Source organism: Anas acuta, chromosome 1 (assembly GCF_963932015.1).
Source record: "Anas acuta chromosome 1, bAnaAcu1.1, whole genome shotgun sequence".
Lineage (NCBI taxonomy): Eukaryota > Metazoa > Chordata > Aves > Anseriformes > Anatidae > Anas > Anas acuta.
In genome coordinates, this window is record NC_088979.1 from 61657380 (window position 1) to 61679334 (window position 21955).

At 42.9% G+C, this 21955-nt stretch overlaps 1 protein-coding gene across 1 annotated transcript in view; it reads right to left on the reverse strand.

The window, feature by feature from the left end:
* MYO16 (myosin XVI) overlaps positions 1-18408 on the reverse strand; it is a 370616-nt gene extending 352208 nt beyond the window's left edge. The window contains exon 1 of the mRNA XM_068678649.1: positions 18131-18408. The gene's annotated coding sequence lies outside the window, so the exon portion shown is untranslated. The remainder of the gene's footprint in view (positions 1-18130) is intronic.
* Positions 18409-21955: the final 3547 nt, after the last annotated feature.

The window sequence follows — 21955 nt, forward strand, 5'->3', positions numbered from 1 at the left end:
CTCGGAAAAGGAAAATTAGGACTCAGCTCCATCGTGCTTCTCCCCAGTACTCCATCCTGGAAGGAAGCAAGCAGTCAGCCAGCAGAATGAGTTTTCACAGTATACATCCTTAATGTCACCAGCAGATATGGCAAACCTGGAGCTTGTGGCCTCCCTCATGAAGCCACATGGACACAACACACCGTGCGCACACAAGCAGAGCTATGCAGCTGTAACTGCACTAACACAGCCATGAGATAAGGCAAGTTAAACCTAAGAAACAGACTGATACTTAGAACTGAGGTTAGTTTTTTAACACATATTTAATTCACGCAAGCTGACTTTTAAATCATGCTTTAAAAAAAATTAAATCACTTTCCAGCACAGAGTTGCCATGTTTTGAGCAAACTAAAACACACACCGCACCACCATATGTGGCACCTTGTTCTGGGACAGCTTAATTTGGGGTTGAATCCACATCAGAGCGCACCCTGGCCAAAAGAAAACACACTGCTGCAGCTGCACCCATTCCTATCTGCCTGCCAGTCAGCCAGGAGGCACAGACAAGGCGACATGTTGTGCCTTAAACATTTCTTACCCCTTACCAGCCTAGGCACCGTAAAATATTTATAGACCATTTTAGGTGGCGTTTCATTGCCAGTTCCATATGCTTAGCTGAACTATTCAATGCTCAGAATGACAATAAAGAGAAGATTACATCTGAATGCACAGTGCAGCAAGTATTTTCCCCTTTAGCTGCTCTAGGCCATTACTTCCCTAAATAAACAACGCACAGCCTGCTTGCTCCATCAGCCGGGTTCTGCAGCATTAGCCACTTCCCTGCAGCATGAGGATGGAGGTGACTCATATCTATTTCAGGGTCTCATCTCCATTCATGGATATTCACACACTTTCCTGGACATGAGGAAGAAAACAGGGCCTGAAGGGTGTGAGTGTACGTGGTGTACAGCAAAAGAACGAGAGAAGCAAGGCAGCTACAGATCCCTTCCCCAAGCACTACATGGTTTTTCTCCTCCCTGTCGGCATAACCATATGATGCAGCACTCAAAAACAGAAAATTCCTTGCAATGCAATAAACAAAGGAAGAAAACAAGAGATATGTCTGATCTCCAGAATAATTTAATACATACTGAAGGGAAACTGACACTACTATGGGAAAAAAATCTGTGCTCATAGGCTACTGCAAATTAGTGAGGAGACAGGAGAAAGATGCATAACTTCAGGATATGCCTCAGCTTGTCACTTCTGCACCATCATACATTTGTTCTTGTGTATGTGGTAGCAATGTTGTATATGAGATATGCTTTGCAGGGAGAGACAGTGCAGACAGATGCATGAGGACAGAAGAAGAAAGTGCCAGCTAAATGGATTTGAAGTCTCTGTTACCTTCCTTGTAGAAGAAACTACCTGCCATATTGAGTTACTCCTGTGGGTAGCCAATCTAGTGAAAAGGATGATCTTTTAGGGGCTTCTACAATATTTAGGATCCTAAAGCAGCTCATTGGATCAGCTCCCCAGTGGTAAACCAGTCAGGGTAATCCCAGCTATATCCAACAGTGAACTCTGGACAAATGGCAGAGCTTTTAGTTTGCTTTGACAAAAGCTGGCTAGGCACCAGCCTTGTACTACAGCTCCAGCACAAACAGGACTGCACGTGCCATCCTCCAAACCTTTCTCCTTATTTTTTATTTATGTCGCCTGCCTAGAAATTTTGCAATCTATTCAAATTTAATGGTTGGTTTTGCTTGGGGAAGGAGGGGGTGGTATTTTTATTTCTTTTGTTGTTGTTTTGCTTGGGCTTTAAATATTAAAAAGATCTCTTGGGTTCTATTTTATATCTCCTTATGCATTTTTTTTTTTTTGTCCACTATACTCCCACTGTTAAGTTTAGAGAAGTTTACTTTAAATACTGTGTATTTTCCTCTCATTTCCCTTCCCACTTGCTGCCTGTTCAGAGCTGGAAGACAGCACCTTTTGCATTAAATCCTGACCAGGCCCATTAACATCAGGAAACCATCCCCATTAAACCAGCAATATATTGATATGCGAACGCTCCACTCCCCAAAGCTTCTTTTTTTCCCCCACTTCATTACCATTTTTCACCGCTGAACCATTATATCCTCCCAAAGTGGGTCTTTATTGTTCAATTTCCTCAGCCTACCGTTAATGACACAACAAAAGGAGAGGCAATTGCAGATAAATCAGCCAAACTTCCCATTGGGCTCCCCTTCTGCACTGCTGCCATCTGTGCCGGCTGCCGCGCGTGTTTGGGGACAATACCACACAGGTCACACCATGCTCCAGCCGCTCGTGTCGGCTCTTTGTGGCTGTCACAGTCCGGTACCTCTGCTGTCTGCCTTCAGATGCATGTCTGCAAGGGAGAGAGTCCTTTCACCTAGGCTGGAGGCAGACAGCTGAGCTCCCAGTGCAGCAGATGCCCTTCTCCTCCAAGACAACTTGCTGCTCATCACCTGCTCCTTACCACGTGGATTCATCAATCACAGATTTCAAGACTTGAGAGGCAGCGTGTCACATTTTCAATGCCCTGCTTACTCCCCAGAAATTCTCCCTGACACAAGAGGGTCTTTTTGGCAAAGAAGTGCATTTCCAAAGCAATAAATATGCAGGAAGCTTAAATCACAAACAAGGTTAGGAATATAGGAACATTCCTTTTGACTAAATTAACAGTGGCAAAAGACAGAATGAAATATTGATCTATGTTTCTGAAATAGCTTTCTGAGGTTTGCAACCTACCTTTTCATAGTTGTGAACACAGCGCAGCAAAAAAAAAAATTGATCATCACTCACTCCGCAAGCTGAACTGCATGGATCGTTAATGGTTGACTTGTTAATTAAATACGGTAGCAGAATCCCAGATTAGTCCCATCTTTATAAGAAGACCATTAATAAACCTGTTTTTCAATTTAAGAAACATCATCTCTGCATACAGTCGCCATTGTAATATTCCTGCCTAAGTACAGTATTTCATTCATTACTCTGACAGGTCACATCACTTAGGCCATCCACAAGAATATATTTCAGCAGCTCACACACGCTATCTCTGTTTCCATGCAGAAACCCCACATGCACAGTGTCTCTTTTAAATCTTACATCACCATTTTCATAAACCAGCAGGCACAAAAAAACACACCCATGAACAACAGGCTCACAATAGGCTTCCCAATTTATTATTTGGTGCCACAGAGAATGATTGTTTAAGTGAAGAACTCTCATCTTCCTACTTTCCATTTTTTCAGTCTCTCGCAGTGCATGTAAAATAAAACTAGAAAAAAAATGTCTACAAATGCTCAACAAGGAAACCAAACAGGTCCAGTACAGCTGTGTCCCTAATCTTTCTATATTGCATATTATGGTATGAACGTGAGCGTGTACAACAGCTGTTGTGCTATCTTACTTTTGATTTACAATGCAATACATCAGTAACATTGACATGATCTGGCCCTACCTTCTCTTAAGTATGGTATCCAAGGCGAATACCAAGCAACATACTTGTTCTTTCAAATATACAAATACTTGTTCTTTCAAAACAGTCAGCAAGTGCCACTGGGAAGAATAATCCCCTCAGAGAAGCCTTAGAAAAATGGTAGCTGAGAAGGGATTCCTTTTGAAAGTTTCTATGACACATCTCACGTAATCAATGTGATTAACACTCATATACCATATATACATGCATATACACACAGAGCATCCTTCAATATTAAAAAAACATTATTTCAGGGACTGAAACAATGAGTGTACAATGATGAAATGACTAGCACAGTTAAATGCTGAGGTAGCAATACTGCTAAAATGTATGCTGCAATTCACTCCTGCCTTCACTAGACAGATAGAGCCATCACTGTGGAAGTGGAAGATCGTCTTTTTGGCTAATACTTAATCAGACTTCAACTATGTATTGCTAATAACTGTGAATAATAAATTAATTCCAAGACTGGGGCATAAAAGGATATAGAAGCTTGATGGATGGTTGTTAAGAGGTCTGTTCCAGAGACAGGAAATAATCTTAAACGCTTTTTTTTTTTTTTAATTATCTACACATTATTGCAAATCCTTAATGAAAACTCCACTATTTCCTATTATAAGCATACAGAAAAGGAAGTTTAAGGAAATAGTGACTTAGAGAGGAGGCCAAACAAAGAATAGGCATGATTCTTCTTTCATACACCCTGTTTTTAAGAAGGTACAACTGATCTCCTTTCAGTGGAGTTTTTCTAATACATGTTTCTCATGTAAACGAGCCAGCTATTTTACAGATCTAAGCCAGGTATTTTAAGATCTTTACTTTGCCTCTATTTCTGAGAGCAAAATTTCTCACTCCCCAAAAATATATATGACCAAAATTCTGCCTTTAAGAGCTTCCAGTATAACAGTTCATTCTATTTTTAATGGATTTTGCTTCCTACTTTCTATCATACAGTAGGTTTTGAAGCAGTACATACAGTCCTTTTGCAAAAATTAACAGCATTTATTATGTTCCAGTGCTTGCAATTAAAAAGGGAATATTTCCACACCACTACAATATATGATATTGAATGATACACTGAAGTCTTCTCTGTGCTTAGAAAAGAGAATAATCGGCATATTGCAGATACCTTATTTAATGAGGGGAAGTCTTTGCTTCTTTTGAATTACTTTAAATAAATACAATTTTCTTTGTTAAGGAGATATGGAATAAATTATACTAGTTAATGTGTTTTTTACATGGACTCAATATCAGATATTCACAGACAACATAATAGAGTAAATCAAGATCAGTATGATGCCCCTCAAAGGATGAATAATTAAGTCTTAGCTGCAATACGTACAAAACCAGCAGATTGCAGAAATTTTCTGGCTGCATAGCTGATGTTCCATTTGCCTTGAAATCATTAGAGAAAATGCCTCAAAACGTAGACTGTATCAAGAAAAAGCACATCTTTTTTTCCAACAAAATGTTTTAATGCAGTACATCAATTTCTCACACAATTTATATACGTAGTAACACATTTCTTCAAGGGAAAAAGGCACATTAAATACACACATCCATGGAGATACAAGACTACTGCAATTTTACTAGCTTTGGTACCAGAGAAGACAGATACTACTTTGCCTACACAGGTTGCAATGTGGAGGGAAAATTCAGGATTATCTCCGTTGCAAATGCAGCTACTAAGCAGCTTATGTTGCTAATCGATATATTTTTCTCCTCCAGAAATAAAATAATTATTTTTATCTCATATACTCAAGTGCATTTACTTGTACTGTTCCCCAAGTTCTTAAAATAATTGTATTCCTTTTTGAGTTAAGCATGCCACTCGTTCAAAAAAGAGTACAATTCTTTAAAAGGGAAGTTCGGGAATTGAATGTTTGCATGCCAGCACAGATTAAGTGCTTTTAATATTGTCTAAAAATAAGGAAAAACCTGTATTCCTTTCAGTTGAGTATTTTCTTAAATATTGTAGATCAGGAACCATAACAGCTAATAGGTATTCTTAATATGAAAGTTCCTTTGTAGATTATGGTATTTGGTATTTATGACTTAGTAGTCCAATCTATATGTTATTATATAGATTATCATGATAGCCTGACCTTGGCTGGCTGGCAGATGCCCATACAGCTGTTCTGTCACTCCCCCTCAACAGAACAGGGTGAGAAAATAAGGTGGAAAAAGTCATGGGTCCAGATAAAGACAGCGATCACCTACCTATTACCACAGAATCCTAGAATCACGTAGGCCGGAAAAGACCTTTAAGATCATCATGTCTAACTGTTAACCTAGCACTGCCAAGTCTACCACTAAACCATATCACTGAGCACCACATCTACATGTCTTTTATGTACTGCAGGGACAGTGATTAAACCACTTCTCTGGGCAGCCTGTTGCAATGCCTCAAAACCCTTTCAGCAAAGAAATGTTTCCTAATATTCAACCTAAACCTCCCCGGTACAACTTGTGGCCGTTTCCTCTTGTCCTGTCACTTCTTGCTTTGGAGAAGAGACTGACCCTGACCTTCCTGCAGCCTCCTTTGAGGTAGTTGTAGAGGGCAGTAAGGCCTCCCCTGAGCCTCCTCTTCTCCAGGCTAAACAATCCCAGCTCCCTCAGCCGCTCCTTCTTAAATATGCTTTCACAGAGGCACCACCAGCTTGGCTGATGGACTCAGCTGTGCCCTGCACTGGGTTCACTGAAGCTGGTAGAAATCAGCTGAGTCCAGCATGGGGCAGCCCCTGGCTTCCTCCCACAGACATCAACCATGCAGCCCCTCAGCTACCAAACCTTGCCACCTACACCCAATACGTTTATTTACTGACAAATAGGTTGTTTTGATATATGATACTAGAGCACTCAGTTCATCAAACGCCCACAGTAAGATCAACCACCTCTCTTGGAAGCCTGTTCCAGGGTTTGACCACCCTCACAGTAAAGAAAATGTTCCTACTGTCCAGCCTGAACCTCCCTGGCACAGCTTTGAGCCATTCCCACACACCCTGACATCGGTGCCCTCCTCAGGATGTTGCAGAGAGAAATGGGGTCATGCCTCAGCCTCCTTTTCTCCAGACTAGACAACCTAAGTGTCCTCAGCCTCTGCTCATGGGACGTGCCCTTCAGCCCTTTTACATTTACAGTCAATGCACAGATTGTAATAGAGAACTTGAAGAAACATTTATATAGCAACTGAAATGCATAAGAAATATAAAAATAGATTAACATATTCACTGAGTAACTCCAAATTTGATACATAAATTCATTAGGGAAGCAATAAACATACTGTACAAATTAATTACTTTGTGGTTATCCTCATTAAATGCTACTTAATGAGTTAATAAGCTTGAAAAGCAATGACAAATTGCTAACGTACATGTACAGGATTCTTTTTTCTTTTTTTTTTTTTTTTTTTTTTAAAGAAAAAAGCAGCACATCTAACAGAATGCTGCAGCTCTGGATACAAGCTAGCAAAATTGCCAGCTGGTCACTTTACCTTGCAAAATGCATTAAAAAGTACCTTTCCCTACAGGATTTGAATGTGACAGAAAAAGAGTGCAGACTTTACAAAATTCATCTGCAGAAGACAGTCTTGCTACAGTTTAAGAACCACCTACTACTAAAACAAAAACTTCTTATTTGTCTTACAGGATGACTTCCAGCTTCTTCGGAAGCGTTAGATTGTGCCAAATCAAAAACACACACATGCACATACATATGCATACACACATTTGTATACACAGACACTCAAAAAATATACTGCTACTTTTGATGATTATGATCAGGCTTTTGTGGCTTTAACATCTTAGGATGACAAACACATAACCACATCGCCACAGCTGGGAGTTGGGAAGTTACCCTCCAGAGGCTGAGCAGCACTGGGGAAAGCTATATCCAGAGCTGATAAATACCTTAATTCCTGTGATGGTGCCTGAGTGTTCCAGCATTGACTGAGCTCTGTTATCAGCACGCTGTGGAAGACTGGAATGGTGGCCCATTTGTCATGTCACAGGTATGGGCTGCTTATGCTTTCATCTGGTGGAGTGCAAATGCTGAAACTAGCATTGGTCTATGTTACAATTAAACACAACAAAAAAAGCCACATAAACATGGTTTTCACTTACTCTCTTTCCATGCCTTAATATATATATATGAGTGAAGACGGCAAGCTGCATCCCAGAGTACATTAGTCATATTGATACTATAAATAGTCATATTGATATTATAAGTAGCTTTATTTTGAAATAAAGCATAGCCTGAACATATCTCCAGTGCCACATCAGTGCATTAACTAAGCATGGTTCAGTGAATGCATCAATATGCAGGTCTCTCACCTTCCCAGGACATGTATAATTTGCAGTGAAACTACCAGTGTAACCTTGAATAAAATATTTAAGGCAATCTTTGACAATTACACGCTCAAACGATTCCTTAGAAAAGCTCAGGATATGAATCCAAAGTTCCATCCCTTAACCTGATTCTGTTAACTTCTTCAAACTAACTTACACCAACAGAATCTAACTTACCTTTGCAGGAACAATAAACAGATAAAGAAAGCAGTACTTTGAACAAAGCATTTCTTTCCCTTAAAGGGACTGTCATTCCTTAGATTACTTTCCTTTTTCCTCAAGAACACCTAGACCAAGGAAATTAGGATATGCAGTTCCTGATTGAGAATCATGAGAAATACCCATGAGCAAACTTCAACGCCTACATGATTACCCACACAAAGTTTTTAGCATCCTCCAGCATGACCAGTAAGATCTCCATGAGTTCACAGCACAGGAACCCTATTTAAACAAAACCCAGAAGAAATCAGCTACCAAAACATCACCAGAGTTAGTGTTCACACTACAGCATTAACCTCGCATCATGTAAGCCGCTCTGCATTGCTATGACAGCAGCATCAACCACATAAATTGAGGGGGAACACAAAAGTACGCTTCACAAGAAGGTGTATGCTGATGGAAAACAGCTCCCAGCAATTCTTTCTTAAAGGTAAGTAACCCTGTAGCCTATTGTTTAGTGAAACCTTGAATTATTTGAAAACCTAAACATTTAGTAAATGTAACTGTGTACATCAATCACACGAAGTCTTTAGACATTTTCAGTTGATTTTGCTCAGTTAAGACTAATTCACAAAGGATGTGGAAGCCAGAACACAGTTAAATGTCATCTCTACACTGGGTCAAAACATGTATTAAACAAATGAAGACATAACTCATGTTATAAGCAAGCCCTCACCAGTTCCGTGCCGAGACTTGGGTAATAAGACAGCTACTGAGAGCAGCTCTACTCTGCTCAGCAATGTTTAGGACAGTAACTAATTGTCCGTAGATGTCTTGTCATCGTGTTCCAACAGGAAGAAGCCACATTACTGAAGGGGGCTATAGCGGGGAGGAGAAAGACAGGTCACAACATACTCCTGTAAGGAAATCTTAGATCTCAGGCTAATTACTGGGATAACAGCAATAAATTATATTAGAAAAAAATTACATGGAACAAGACTAACCATTTACCTAGGTTACTAGCATATTTTTGAACTACTGATAGGCACCTTAACCTTCATGTCTTAATTTTCAATAGTCATTATAGCACTTTGGAAGAACTGTTTTGAAAAGGAATTTAAACACAGTTTGAAACAGAAGGACCACAATCAGTCACTGCCTGCATTTTCACAAAAACATGCAGGAAAGTCACAAAATGAAGAATGGGTGGTACGGCTTGAGATTGGTTTTCTTTCTGTTTTCCTTTAATGTATCTTATCTTATTATCTCACTCCTGAACCATTGTGCCTGTGGAAAAGATGAGGAAAGGTCATCAGTAGCCAGTGGCAGCACCAGCTGGGAGCTCAAAATGGCACTTGCAGTTTTCAGCTGTCAGATGCTGCCTGAAATTTAACAAGTGCCAATATGAGACGATCTGCAAATCTGTAGCTTTTTTAAGCTTGCAAGGATAAATGAAGGGTTTCAAGAGCAATTTCAAGTCTATTATATTATTATGCTTATACATAAAGTATTTCAGGTTGTTCAGTTTCACTGGTTCCCAGGTTAGCTGAATTCCCACCCACATCCCATGCTTAAATACCAAGGCTGAAGCATGTTGTGTTGCATTTGATCCACTCCCTGCTAAAATTCCCCACTCTCTTTTGTCTCTGGTTCATTATCTGTGATGTGTACTCACAAAAAAAGTGATACCAAAAGATATTGGTCACTTATTTACGAGTGGTACCCATGAATTGCTCGTATCTGCTAACAATGATTAAGCCAAGAATGCTGAAACAATACAACAAAAATATAGACAGAAACACAACTATACAAGTGTTTTCTATCCGCATCCACACAATGCTTTTGGCCCAACCCATGCTTTACGTCCGAAGCTGTATCTTTTGTGATCTTGACCTGCCTTTCCCAAGCAGCAGGCTCCACCAGCATCTGAACCCAGCTGGAATTCACACACACGTGCTCCCAGCCCAGCAGCAGGATGAAAAAGCCACAGCTGTGGTTTCCTCCACAACTGTGTGTTCAGCAAACGCACTGCAACAGCAGCCACAACACCGCTGCCCTTCCTTCTGGAGATGATCAGCTAGCATTTTAGCACAGGCATTGAAAGACACTCAGGCCCATCCTTAGCCATTTCCAAATGCCGATCTGTTTATGAACACAAATAACCCTTTCAGAACACACTTAGCCAGCCTCCCGACACCACAGAACCCTCCACCTCACACAAGCCTCTCAAATATCCCTGGCTCAAACACAGAAGAGGATGGAGCATGACATCAAGAGCCAAAGGAGGTTTACCATGGAGGTGAACGCCCTGCAGTGCCCCTTTCTTTGATTTCTAGACCTGCCAAGCTGGTGCAAGTAGCTACAACACACTGCCATGGCCGGTCACCATCACAAGACAGGGAGACCAAATTCATCTGCCATACAGATTTCTGTGTTTCAGGAAAGGCTGTGGCCATGCCCATGCACAGATGCACGACATGGCAGACCTACAGACAACCTCAAGCGAAAAAAGTCAGCTTTGTCCCTTAGAAGTAGGCCAGCTTACCCTTCCTTCCCTCCTCCATTCCCAGGGTACAGGATGTTCTACAGCCCTTGCCTTTTGATGGCAGAGTAACCTTCATTCCACTCATTGGCACTGAATGGACCCCTCTAAAATCCTAGGTATTTTATTTAAATTATGATCTTTAAAATAGTAAGATTAGCTAGTCTAATGACCCCTTACTACATACACCAGAAAACCAGAAACAGAATTGTTCTTAGCTAACAAAACTCCCCTGACTTAAATTATATTTGCTATCTCATTTGTCCCTGTGGACATTACCTAGTTTTCCCTTGCTCTTCTTACATCTGATCGACAGAAAGCTTTTGTGGGGCAGGGACTGTCATTTACTGTATGTCTAAATGGGACCTAGGCCACAAAAGCCTAAAAGCTTTGAAATGTTACTACAATAGCAAATAATGAGCATATTTGACCACTCTTTCTAGCGGATGAGACTTGCAGAAGCTATATTTAAAACTAATAAGGAGGAGAAAATTTGAAAGTGATATTCTCCATTCTTAGAAAACTATATAATGAAAATAGTAAAACCACCTCACTTTGCCTTTCTGCACTGTTGGTAACGAGATTAATTATTGATCAGGTTTTCAGCTCTACTGGAACACAATGACTTCCACCAGGCACTGAAATGCAGGCGTGACTGCAGCCCACAGACTGCTCCAGCAGCCAACACAACGCTGCCTGCTCTCCTGTTCCCAGAACTTCTTTCTGCAACCACCGTGTAGTTATCCTGATTCAGCACCTCTCATTTGAGCTTTGTAAAGGAAGCTTAATATTCTTGAGCATCCTCTGTTCAACTAAAAGTTGAGGGAATAGAAGGGGAGGAAAGCAGAGAGCAACCACCAACCCAAAAGCTACCAGCCCCATAAAATTTCACTTTTTTGGAGAAAAACAAAAACCCTTCATCATTCTGAAAGGAAGCAGATGCAATGAAGAGCTATTAACACAAGCATAAATTCAGAAAGCCTGGACAGTTGCACCAGCAAATAAGCACACAAATAACTTTTCCAACCTGTTAACTTAGAAAAATTAAGTCCCTGTGGGTGAAAGTTGCCATGAGACAGCTTGGCTCCCTCAGCCTTTACTCACTGGGATGAAACTCCCTACACCCTGATGCGAAGCCTGGTGTCCATCAGAGCACCCTGCAGCTCCTATGGGCACAAACAGCACACATTTTCCTCTCACGGGAGGCCAAAGGTTAAATCTGTAAGCCTAGAAAAGATCATTAAATACCAAAGTCTCACTTGATACAGAATTGGAACCGCTGCTGCTGTCTCCACACGCTGTCCCCAGCAGACCGGGGTCTCCTCACTAGAAGCGCTCTCACCGAAATCCAGCTGAGCCTGACAGCCAGGAGCGCTTCCAAGTTCTTTCTATCGCAGGCACGAGAGGGCAGCTAAGGGCAGAAGACCTCCTGGGAGAGTGCTAGAGAAATGTCCCAGGCAGAGGAAGCCAGACTTGGCAGCATTTGTATCCATACTCTTCGTCCAGAGCAGACCTTAAAGCAAATCAGGCAGCCAGCAATGCCTCCCCCCCGCCCCGGCCCCTCTTCAGAAGGAACTACTTCACTATCTCTGTAAGGATACGGAATTAATTAGCATGTATGTAGTGTGAGCAATCAGGAGACTTGAACCTGGGACTAAATGAGAGCCAAATTATTTGACACTAAAACATTCAGTGAGAAGGAGTGAAAAGGGTCAAGGAAGTACTGGGCCACTTGACATCAAAAAGCAGTATCGGTGGTAGGAAGGGGAAGCAGAGAAGAGTAGCTTGCAGTGTTTTTGTATCCCTTCCTTTATACGGCTGTGTTGGCACACTGGGACGTAGACTAGCATGTCCTGCTGGGAAAGGAAGAGATGTGACAGGACTGAGGAATCGCCAGCCCAGGGCAGGATCTCACACCGTTTTTGCGCTAAATACACATATCCACACTCCGTGCCCCCTAAGCACGCAGCAGGTCTGCTGCAAAGTGAGCCCTTTTGTCGTACGAAGATAAACAAGCAAAAGATTAGTTAAAAGCCTGCTACAACTGTTGTGCAATAAAAACAAGCGACAAGCTTTTAGGCTTAATTGCTTCATCGGTCCAATAAGGGAATAAGGTATTCTGAATCTAAGAGCTTGTTTCTTTTCCAGCTACATCAATTAAACTAATAAATAGATCTCGCTCTCCAGACCTTATTTATACTATACTACTCCAGACCAGTTACAAAGCTCTCCATCTCTAAAACCATGAAAACCTAGCATTTAAAGAGACCAAATTATTGGGTTTTAATTCAGCAAAGCCTCAATCACCTTCCTGAACTAAGAATTTGTCAGTTTTGTGAATCTCTGAAACAAGCCATCCTGTTTATCAAAATTAAGAGAACACCTGAGACACCTATGAGAATAAAACTTCTACAGCCAACTGCTTGCTGGCCAAAATACTCTCTGCCAGGCTCTCTGTTAACCTGTGAAGTATGGTTCAGCTGAACTGGAATCAAGCTACAAGGACTGCTTTAATCTTCTAAAGCCACACTTCACTTTGGAGCAGGCTCGTGTCTGCTTCAAGTTGCACCTTCCTAACTGTGCATATAAAAAATCTGCCTTGTCTACTATAAACTACAAGAGCCCACAGCCAGTACACCCCAACTGCACCCTGAGTTCTCCTTCTCACACTTTGAAGGCCAGAGATAACTGTGGTATAAAACTATTTGAGAATGCCTTCTCCACTAGGTGTATCTGTGCGGAATCTGATCCTACAAATGTGTGTTCAAGAGCCAGAGTCATTTGGGTTGCGATGACTGACTATAATCGGTCTCTGTGAACACTTGGCTCATATCTGTCTTTGCCATTATGCAAAAATAGAACAAATATTACTATTTCCTTATAGGCATTTTCTACAGAACATTGCCACAGAAATAAAGCTCTCTATAAACATTGGAAATGAGTGGTTCTGATTTCCTTAAGGGTGTATTTTCCATAAAAAGTCTTGCTCCAGTGCTAATTACAAAATTAGCAAGTAGCTTACGAGTAATTAGATTGGGGTGTTAAATCACTAATAATCCTTAAATAAAACTCCTAATTAGGGCACACTGCACATTTATCTGCAAGCTAGATCTGACAGACTGCCCCAACTTTCCTTTTAGCTGATATTTAGGGCACCACATGGAAAGAAAAGTCCCCCAGGGCACCCTGTTTGGGAAGGAGCCCTTACATCACCTGCACCAGTATGGCTCCTGCACCCACCCACCCTGACCCCAGAACAGAAGGCCTGGCCATACATTCAGATACCACAGGGTCATCCATCTCTGGCTTTTAATTACACAGGGAGCATGGAAACTTATCAAGAGCAAATACCACGAAGGCATTTAGCTGCTGATACCATAAAAATTACAGAGCTATCAACACTACCTGGTCCTCCCTCCTCCTGCATGGTATTTCTCAAGCTCCAAGATAAATTTAGTTAGGTAGAAGCTTTGCTTTTATTACACCTAATAAAACAGCACCTGATACAAAAGCATCTCACTTGAGAATTGATCCACAGTAAACTAAAACAATGCAAACAGCAAGGGTTGTAATTCCTTTACAGCTCACTTAGCTGAGACATATTTAACTGCTTCCAACAAATACAACTTTATTGTCAGGCCATGCATCCCGAGGACAGTCTTTCCAAGCATTCTGTACCTTACTCTAGTTTCAAAGTGAAATAATCCATGGTCCCAACTACTTTTGGACAAATCCTCTCTCTGCCAGACACATCCACATGATGAAGCCAGCTGTGCCACAGGTACCTAGCCATTTTCAGTGAGGGGGGGAAGAAAGCTTTAAGTGACAAGCACAGCAACTTCAAAACTAAATATCAGTCAGCTGCTTAAAAACAACAACAACACTGTTTTTTGGAACAATTTGTATTTCCTTTCTCTCACCAGCTCCACTGAGAGTGGTTTATGCCCAAAAGCACCAGAAAAATCAGGTTGGTTACCACAGTGTCTACATCTGAGTCAGGATGCTCCTGCTCTTCCCTCTTTTGCAGGCCACTGAAGTTCAGAATTGACACCTTCCCCACCCACATTCAATTCCAGAAAGGAACAAGCCAGCATTAGCCTGGCTGGAAACAGTGACTTCTCTACATGTGACCCAAAAATCCCAGTTTATTTCAGCTATCCTGAAGGTATTTACCTGTGAGGCCCCATCACTGGGATTTCTTAATTTCCTTGACATCTACCATTTAACGTTCCTCTTTGCTTAATGCCACAGCAATTAACCCAGCAAAAACAAAGTATTTGCCACATCCATTAGGAATGAAAACCTATCATACACTTCCTACAGCCACAAGAGTTCATACATACAGCACACCAGAATGAATGACTTTCTCAAACATTTTTCTCCTGCTGCAACGGGTTACACCCAATGGATACACCCAGCCCTCTGTATTCAACCACTTGTTAACACCAGAGATGGCCAGAGATATTGTGACTAAAGCAGGGGGCTTGGTCAGAAAGTGCAAGTTCTACTAACTCAAAAGCCTTTCTCAGAATGGTGTTGCAAACGCAGGATGTCATTTTTGGGAAAAACCAAGCACAGTAACACGCTGACCACATCTCAGCTACATTGCCCAGCAGCTGACACCTAGGTTTGCCACAATCAAGATTTGAATCCCAGCCCTGCACAGCTTCCTAAAGCTTCACCTTTTTACTTTCCTGTTTTCCAGACCCACGGGGAACTAAGATCTCTGAAGTTGCATCACAGAGCTTTCAAATCTCAAATATTTTAGGGAAGAAAACAATCACTCCACAACCAAAGACATGTAAGGGCCACATTAACAGCTCCAGAAATTAGGGATAGAGATATTACAGTGAAGCATTTATAATCAAAATCTGTAATCCAACCCTGCTTTTCTGTGAAGACTATAATAAGGCCATGAACCAGAGCACAACTTATTAACAACTACTCCACAAAAAGGATGTGTGAATAGCAAAAAATAAATAAATAAATAAATAAATATATATAAAATGTTGCTGTTTATTTTACTGCTGTGGCACATCTCTGAAGAAGCTAAATGAATTAACAGCTAGGCTTGGCAGCACATGAAACACACACACCTTAGGGAAAACTAACAAATCTAAGTTCAAAGGTTAGGTAGATGTTTGCCAGCAATGTTCTTTTATTTCATTGATTCAAAAAATAAATAAATAAATAAAAATCTTTGCCTTTTTTTTTCCCCCCCTTCACAAAGATGCAACAAATTGTACTTCACATGAAGCTGGCAGAGTCTTAAGCCAGCAGGCCTGGCCCACAAAATGGCAAGTGTCTCCAGCAGCTGTTATTGTTGACAACATGTGACAACATGGTATTTCCAGACATCATCAACAACATCCCCAATTACTGCTAATTTTGTGCAGGATTACAACATTTTCCTATGTTCATTAGCTACAATTATCTTAATAACAGTAGCAGAAAGAAGATGAAGTGGAAAAAAAACACAGAATGTGCAAGTGAGGTTTGCTAGGCGACAATCTGGAAGACGGTAACAAGCCAAGACGCAGGCTTAACCTGAGATACAAGTCATTACAGAGTGCTTTTGGACCATTCTGCCTTTTTCATTCGTTTTAAAGCAAACGGGAAGTTTTCTAGTTTGTCATTTATCACAGAATTGTACAAAGAAGAAAGTGTTCACGCAGACCTGGATAAAAGGATCATTCAGGTATGAAGACTATTTTCTGTTATCTCTCACAACTGCACAAAGCACTGTGGTGCTCATATGTTTAAGCTGGGTATTTAAGCACACTTTCTGTGAAACAAGCAAACAAATCACACTCTGAAATAACTTGCAGGTTAGGACAATCAGGTGAGACGGAAGAAGCCCATGTCTAAACCTGCAATCCATCTCGTTAGGGTGTCCCATTTATTATGGGCACTTATCTCACCATCATTTTGTCAGAGTTTCCACGTCTAAGCTAAGAAATCATTCCCCTCCAATCGAGTAAAAATGTGGTTGGAACTGTCATTCTGACAAAAATGTTTTAAGACAGCTTTAACCTAGATGGCTATTTTTCTTGGTACGACACCCTACATAAGCATGGTGTTTTATGGATACCTTCAAGCAAAGATCTGAATTTAGCACTCAAAATGTTGTTTTACAGGAGCGCGTGCCAAGTGCTTTTCATCTCATTATGCTGGTTTGAAATAATAGTACTACTTAAAGTAACATCATGCTAGCATAAAATGCAAGAGTGATTTCCAAGCAGCACAATAAACCACTGTTTCATGATGGTCAGTCGCCTCAGTCAGCATTACAAATTCCAACCCACTCAAGCTCCATTTAATTCCTCCTGTACAATTTTAAAATATACTATGCCCCAGGCAGATTTATTGAAATCATTCTGTGTACTCTACCCAGCTGGAATTATTTTGATCTCCCAATTAGAAGATTTTGGTCATTTACCCCTTCTCCACATGTTCTGCATACCGTACATCAAGCATTATTGCTACCGCTTGCAAAATTATTCCATAATTAAGGCTCAGCTCGCAATGAAAAAAAATATTATAACAGAATATACAAAGCCAGTTTCAGTCTGGAAACTTTCCAGTTCTGGTCTAGCCTATGTAACATCAGACAAATCGCTTCCTCTCTGTTCCTTCCCCTTACAAAGTGCTTGCTGTACCTATGTCATCCCTTGAGGCCAAGGGCTGGCTTTCCCTCTGTATAATGTGATTTACAGCTGGGATTTCTCCAACGCTACTGTAAGACAAAATCATTGCAACGGTTCAGAGCCCTGCTCCACCAGCCACCCTAATCCCAGCCCTTGCTGGTACTTCTAATGGGATCCCTGCTGCTCCTCGACAATGCTCCAGCCAGGGGAACTTGTCCCATCACCGTGAGCCTGCTGTGCGCACACAGCTCCTCATCGCCAGCCTGCGAGATGTGCTCTGAAGTCTGAACTTACTCCACACCCAGCAAAAGGCCACGGTTTTACACCCCCAAAAAATCATTCCCAGGGTAAAACGCTGCCTGAAAAGCCACTGCTTCAGCACTGCCTGCTGGGTTTGGGTACAAAAAAGCCCAATAATGAGCCTAACCCGCCTCGCTTTGCTCCTTTTCCACTCAGGGCACAGCACTCAAGTTCAAAAGCGTCCTTTGGGGTGGGGGGAAGCCGGCTGGTCCCCCTCCCCAGAAATCCTACACAGTGACCCCTCGGAGGGAAGGAAAAGCCCCCCCGGCCCCTGCTCCTCCAGGAGGGGGCTCCCAGCCGCCAGACGTGGGACTTGGGGGGCGCCCGGCTGGGAGCCACCTGAGGAGGGCTGGAGGGGTCAAGCCCAACCGACACCTCTAATAATAACCAAAAAAATGACATATTTTAGCAGAAAAACCTCGGCAGCACGGTGTCAGACCGATCATGGGGTGGGGGTGGGGGGGCAGCCGCGGCTGTCCCCCTCCCCACCACCCGCGGCAGCTCCCACCTTTCCCCGGGCAGGGCACGCACAGAAAATAAAGACCTCCACAATCAAACGCATTTATTCAAAACAAAACCCCAAAAGCCCCACGAAACCCACCTCCCTCCCCCGGGCGCCCCACGGAGCAGCCCCCCGACCCCCGGCACTCACCTCAGCGGGACGCGGCCTCGGCAGCGGCCGGGGGCAAAACCGCCTCTCCTCCGGCTGCTGGGGCACTTCCACTTTTCAGTCGTGGTCTTTCAAACCCGGCACGGTGCTCCCAGCCCCTCGCCCAGCCGTGCTGAGCCGAGCCGAGCCGAGCCGTGCCCGCTCCCCCAGCTCTGCTCGCAGACGCCTCCCCGCGGTGCCCGGGCAGGGGAGCGGCCCCCTCCGTGCCGCCCCGCCCCGGTACCTGCCCGCTTTCTTTCCTCCCCCTAGCCCCTTTTCTGAGTGTTTTTTTTTTTTTCTTGTTTTATTTCCCCTAACTTCATTGCCCGCCCGCCTCCTGTGGGGAAGGAGCCGGAGGGAAGGGGGGTGTTGAGGTTGGAGGGGGCTGGATGGAGTTGAGCACAACAAAGACCCGCTCGATTCCCCGTAGTGCCCAACAAAAGGGAAACGCTGCGAATGTCATCGCTATCACCCTGTGAGATACAGGGTGAAAAACAACACTTCTTACGGGGTTTGTAGTTTCAAAACAAATGGCAGCTTGGGTGCGTCTATTTCTGTCCCGGTACTAGAAGCAGCTTGCTCACGCCCTGCTGCTTTAGTGCTGTGTGTGCTGGCACTGTATGCAGAAACCATAAAGGCAGCAAAGCCACAAGTCTCTGGTGACAAAGAAGTCTTTTGGCAGCTTCTCGAGTGGGGAGACTGGCTGTTAAGACATATTGCTCACAGGTGAGAACCTGCTTAGCTTCTGGCTGAGGTACTTAGCCCTTAATACACATCCCTGCATCCATTTTACTCCTCACACGTCCTGAATGGTGCTCACCTGGCGATGGCACCTGCACCCGCTGGAGGTGGGCAGTGTAGGCACACAGGCACCTGTCCCCATTAAAACTCAGCTGTGATCCAAACACAGGCATCCCACCTCTGAACTTCACTCAAGCTTTCCAGAGGAAAGGTGTTTTTCCAAGGTGCCAGCCACATATCTGACCACAACTAGCTTCACACAAAGTTTTAGGAGTCCCCTACCTGGTGCTGGAATATTTAGTGTCCCTGCAGATGGATTATTCAAACCCTAATCCAGACAATTGCTCTCTCATGGGCAGGGGAATTTGGGAACAGAGCCCTCTCTGCATCTGGAAGCTGAAGCCACTGCACAGCAGGAGTGAAGGAGCCACAAGGGCAGAAGGAAGGAGATGAGGAGAACCCAGACTCTAGCTTTGTGCCTGGGAGGCTCAGTTAGGAAATGTGCTCCCATGATAGTTTCTATGCTGGTGACGCTCATAGTGGCAGCAGTGTAGACCCACGTTCGACCTCCCATAGGTTAAATGCTTAAATGATGCCTTCTGGCTCCCTGACAGCAGCCTGGCTGCCCTCTGGCCTAACAGGGATGGAGCTTTTTCTCCAAGCCTCAGCATGCCTTGGGAGCTCACTGAAGCACTATTTCAGAAAGTGAATTGAAACTCTTGGGGGGGTGGGAAAGCTGAGGAAGGCCAATAATGGCCCTATTGCTTGATGCCAAGCACTCTAAATAATCAGCTGCTATGCAGAAGACAGGTAACTTCCTTCCTGCACTTGATAAGCAACTTTCATGCATAAGTTCTGTCATTTTCTATTGATTTCAACTCAGCCCAGAAAGACTGATGTCTCAGGTGGTAAGGATCTCCTAGAAGCCTTTTGTGGTGCCTATTTCTTTCCTTTCACTGCTTGAGTAATGCAGGCTTTACTCTATAGTCACCTTCCTTGCTTCAAGGACTAGGGGCTAGGCATCTAAAATGGAAATGAAGCACTAGCAGTGCTCAGTGCCTCAGTTAAGGCACACCAGGTCCATACCTTTGCAGTTCATTTTGTTTTCCAAAAGCATGACATACGCTAACTGTATCCTATCTGACACATTAGACTATTACTTAAAAGCAGTCACTTCAAGCCAAAAAGAAACATTGCCAGTGCTCCTGAGGTGACCACTTTCTAGCAAACGCTGACATCCAAAAGTTTATTTACAAAGCTGGTTGTGTTGAAACTCATTGAGGTGGTGCATGTGTAGAGGAAAGTCCCTGCAAGCTGAAGGAGTTTCTCAAAAGTGAGAAAGCCAAAACAGTTCAGAAGAACCAAGGCTACATACTATGAAATGAATAGTTAATTCGTTTTTGGCTCTAGGAAGAAGAGAAACAGGAGCACAGGTATGCAAAAAAGCCCCCATATCTTGACACTTGCTGATGCCACCATCACTTTAACACAGCATGGAAAGGTTTAGATCACACAGGACTCTCCATCAGTGACCTGGGTTGCTGCTTTCACTAAGGTGTGGTTTTTACAATGCAGCTAAGCTGGTTTTGGAGCTTTCTGCTGCCCTAACAGTGGCAGTCCTGCTCCTGACGCTTCCTCTGGAGCAAAACCAGTAGAAGGCTAGCTTATTTCCATAGCTGGTTTAGCTTCTTGAATGGACTCTGAGAGCGAGTGCTGGGTAGCTGAGAAAGAAGCAGAGAGCAGCTGTAGTGCTGGGGAGAGGAGACAGGGACTGGGATTTGGGGAGCAGGCAGCCACCAGTTTGATTTAACCACCCTATGAAACTCACCTTCATAGGAAGAGCTCAGAAGAGAGGGTGTCTTAAACCTTACTCCTCCTATGTACAGTATTTAATTTGCATGGCACAAATGGACCGTTAGACAAAGAAGGATTTTGTTACTTAACAGACAGGATGCACCAGCAGGCAGAGGGAAGACCTGACTCCTTGTGCGTGCCTGGAGAGCTGATGACATCCACAAGAACAAGGCACTGAACCAAGGCCTCCCTATTCCCCCAGTGTCCCGTCATTTTCCCCACACCTGCCTCTCTATCACCAAAGTTCATTGCCAGGGAGAAGCACCTGGCTGGCTTTTAACATGACAGCACTGACAGCACATGCAGTGGCTGTGCACTGCTGCCACGACCCATCAGCATCGTCTTGGCAGGAGCACAGGCTGCACCAGCGTGGCTCTGCTGGGCCCTGCACACAATCTATCCCCAGCATCTTTGCAGGACACAGCACTGTGCAGCAGGCATACCAGCTCCCAGCATGCAGTCCACATCAAGATATCATTGCAACAGTGAATAAACTATGGAATTGTTCCACTAAACTGACGATATTTCATTAAAATATCAATATTGTTTCTGGTTTTAAAGCAGATTCTTTCTCTATTAGCAGACTTAAATGGTCAGTTTTCCTTCACATCCAATGTATACACACCCAATTTCTTGGTGTTCATCTGTTTGCTGACCTAGTAACATGTGAAACTCAGCTTTTGCAAAGCCACACATTAGAAGGCAACAACAATAAAAAATATTTTACGACATATAAATTAGTTAACAATGTTTACTGTAGAAGCAATGTATATGGCTTTGGAACAACAACAACAGCAAAATATTAATTTGGAGTAAAACCTTTGTAATAGTGAGTTAAGATCACCCACTGGTGTTAACTGCATCTTTTCAATCTCCAGTATGAAAAGAATGTGGCTGAGCTATGTGCAGCCTACCAAGAATGCTCTTGCAAATGTATATTCATTCTTCTATTGATAGTTATGAATCTAAATTACTATCATATGTGACACTAACCTGCAAAGAAATGATTGCTCCTTGCTCCTCCGTTAGAACATGCCATTATATATCCATTTAGGGGACAAAATCCTGAATCAGAAGGAATTTGAAATCATTTTGAACTGCCGATCAGCTTCTTTTTCTAACCTACTACTGCTGGGAAATTCCAGTGTGGGTACACCAAGCAACTTTGCAAATAAAAGCATAAAGACCATCTGTAAGAAGACGTGCAAATTCCCATGGCATGAGCTTTACCAA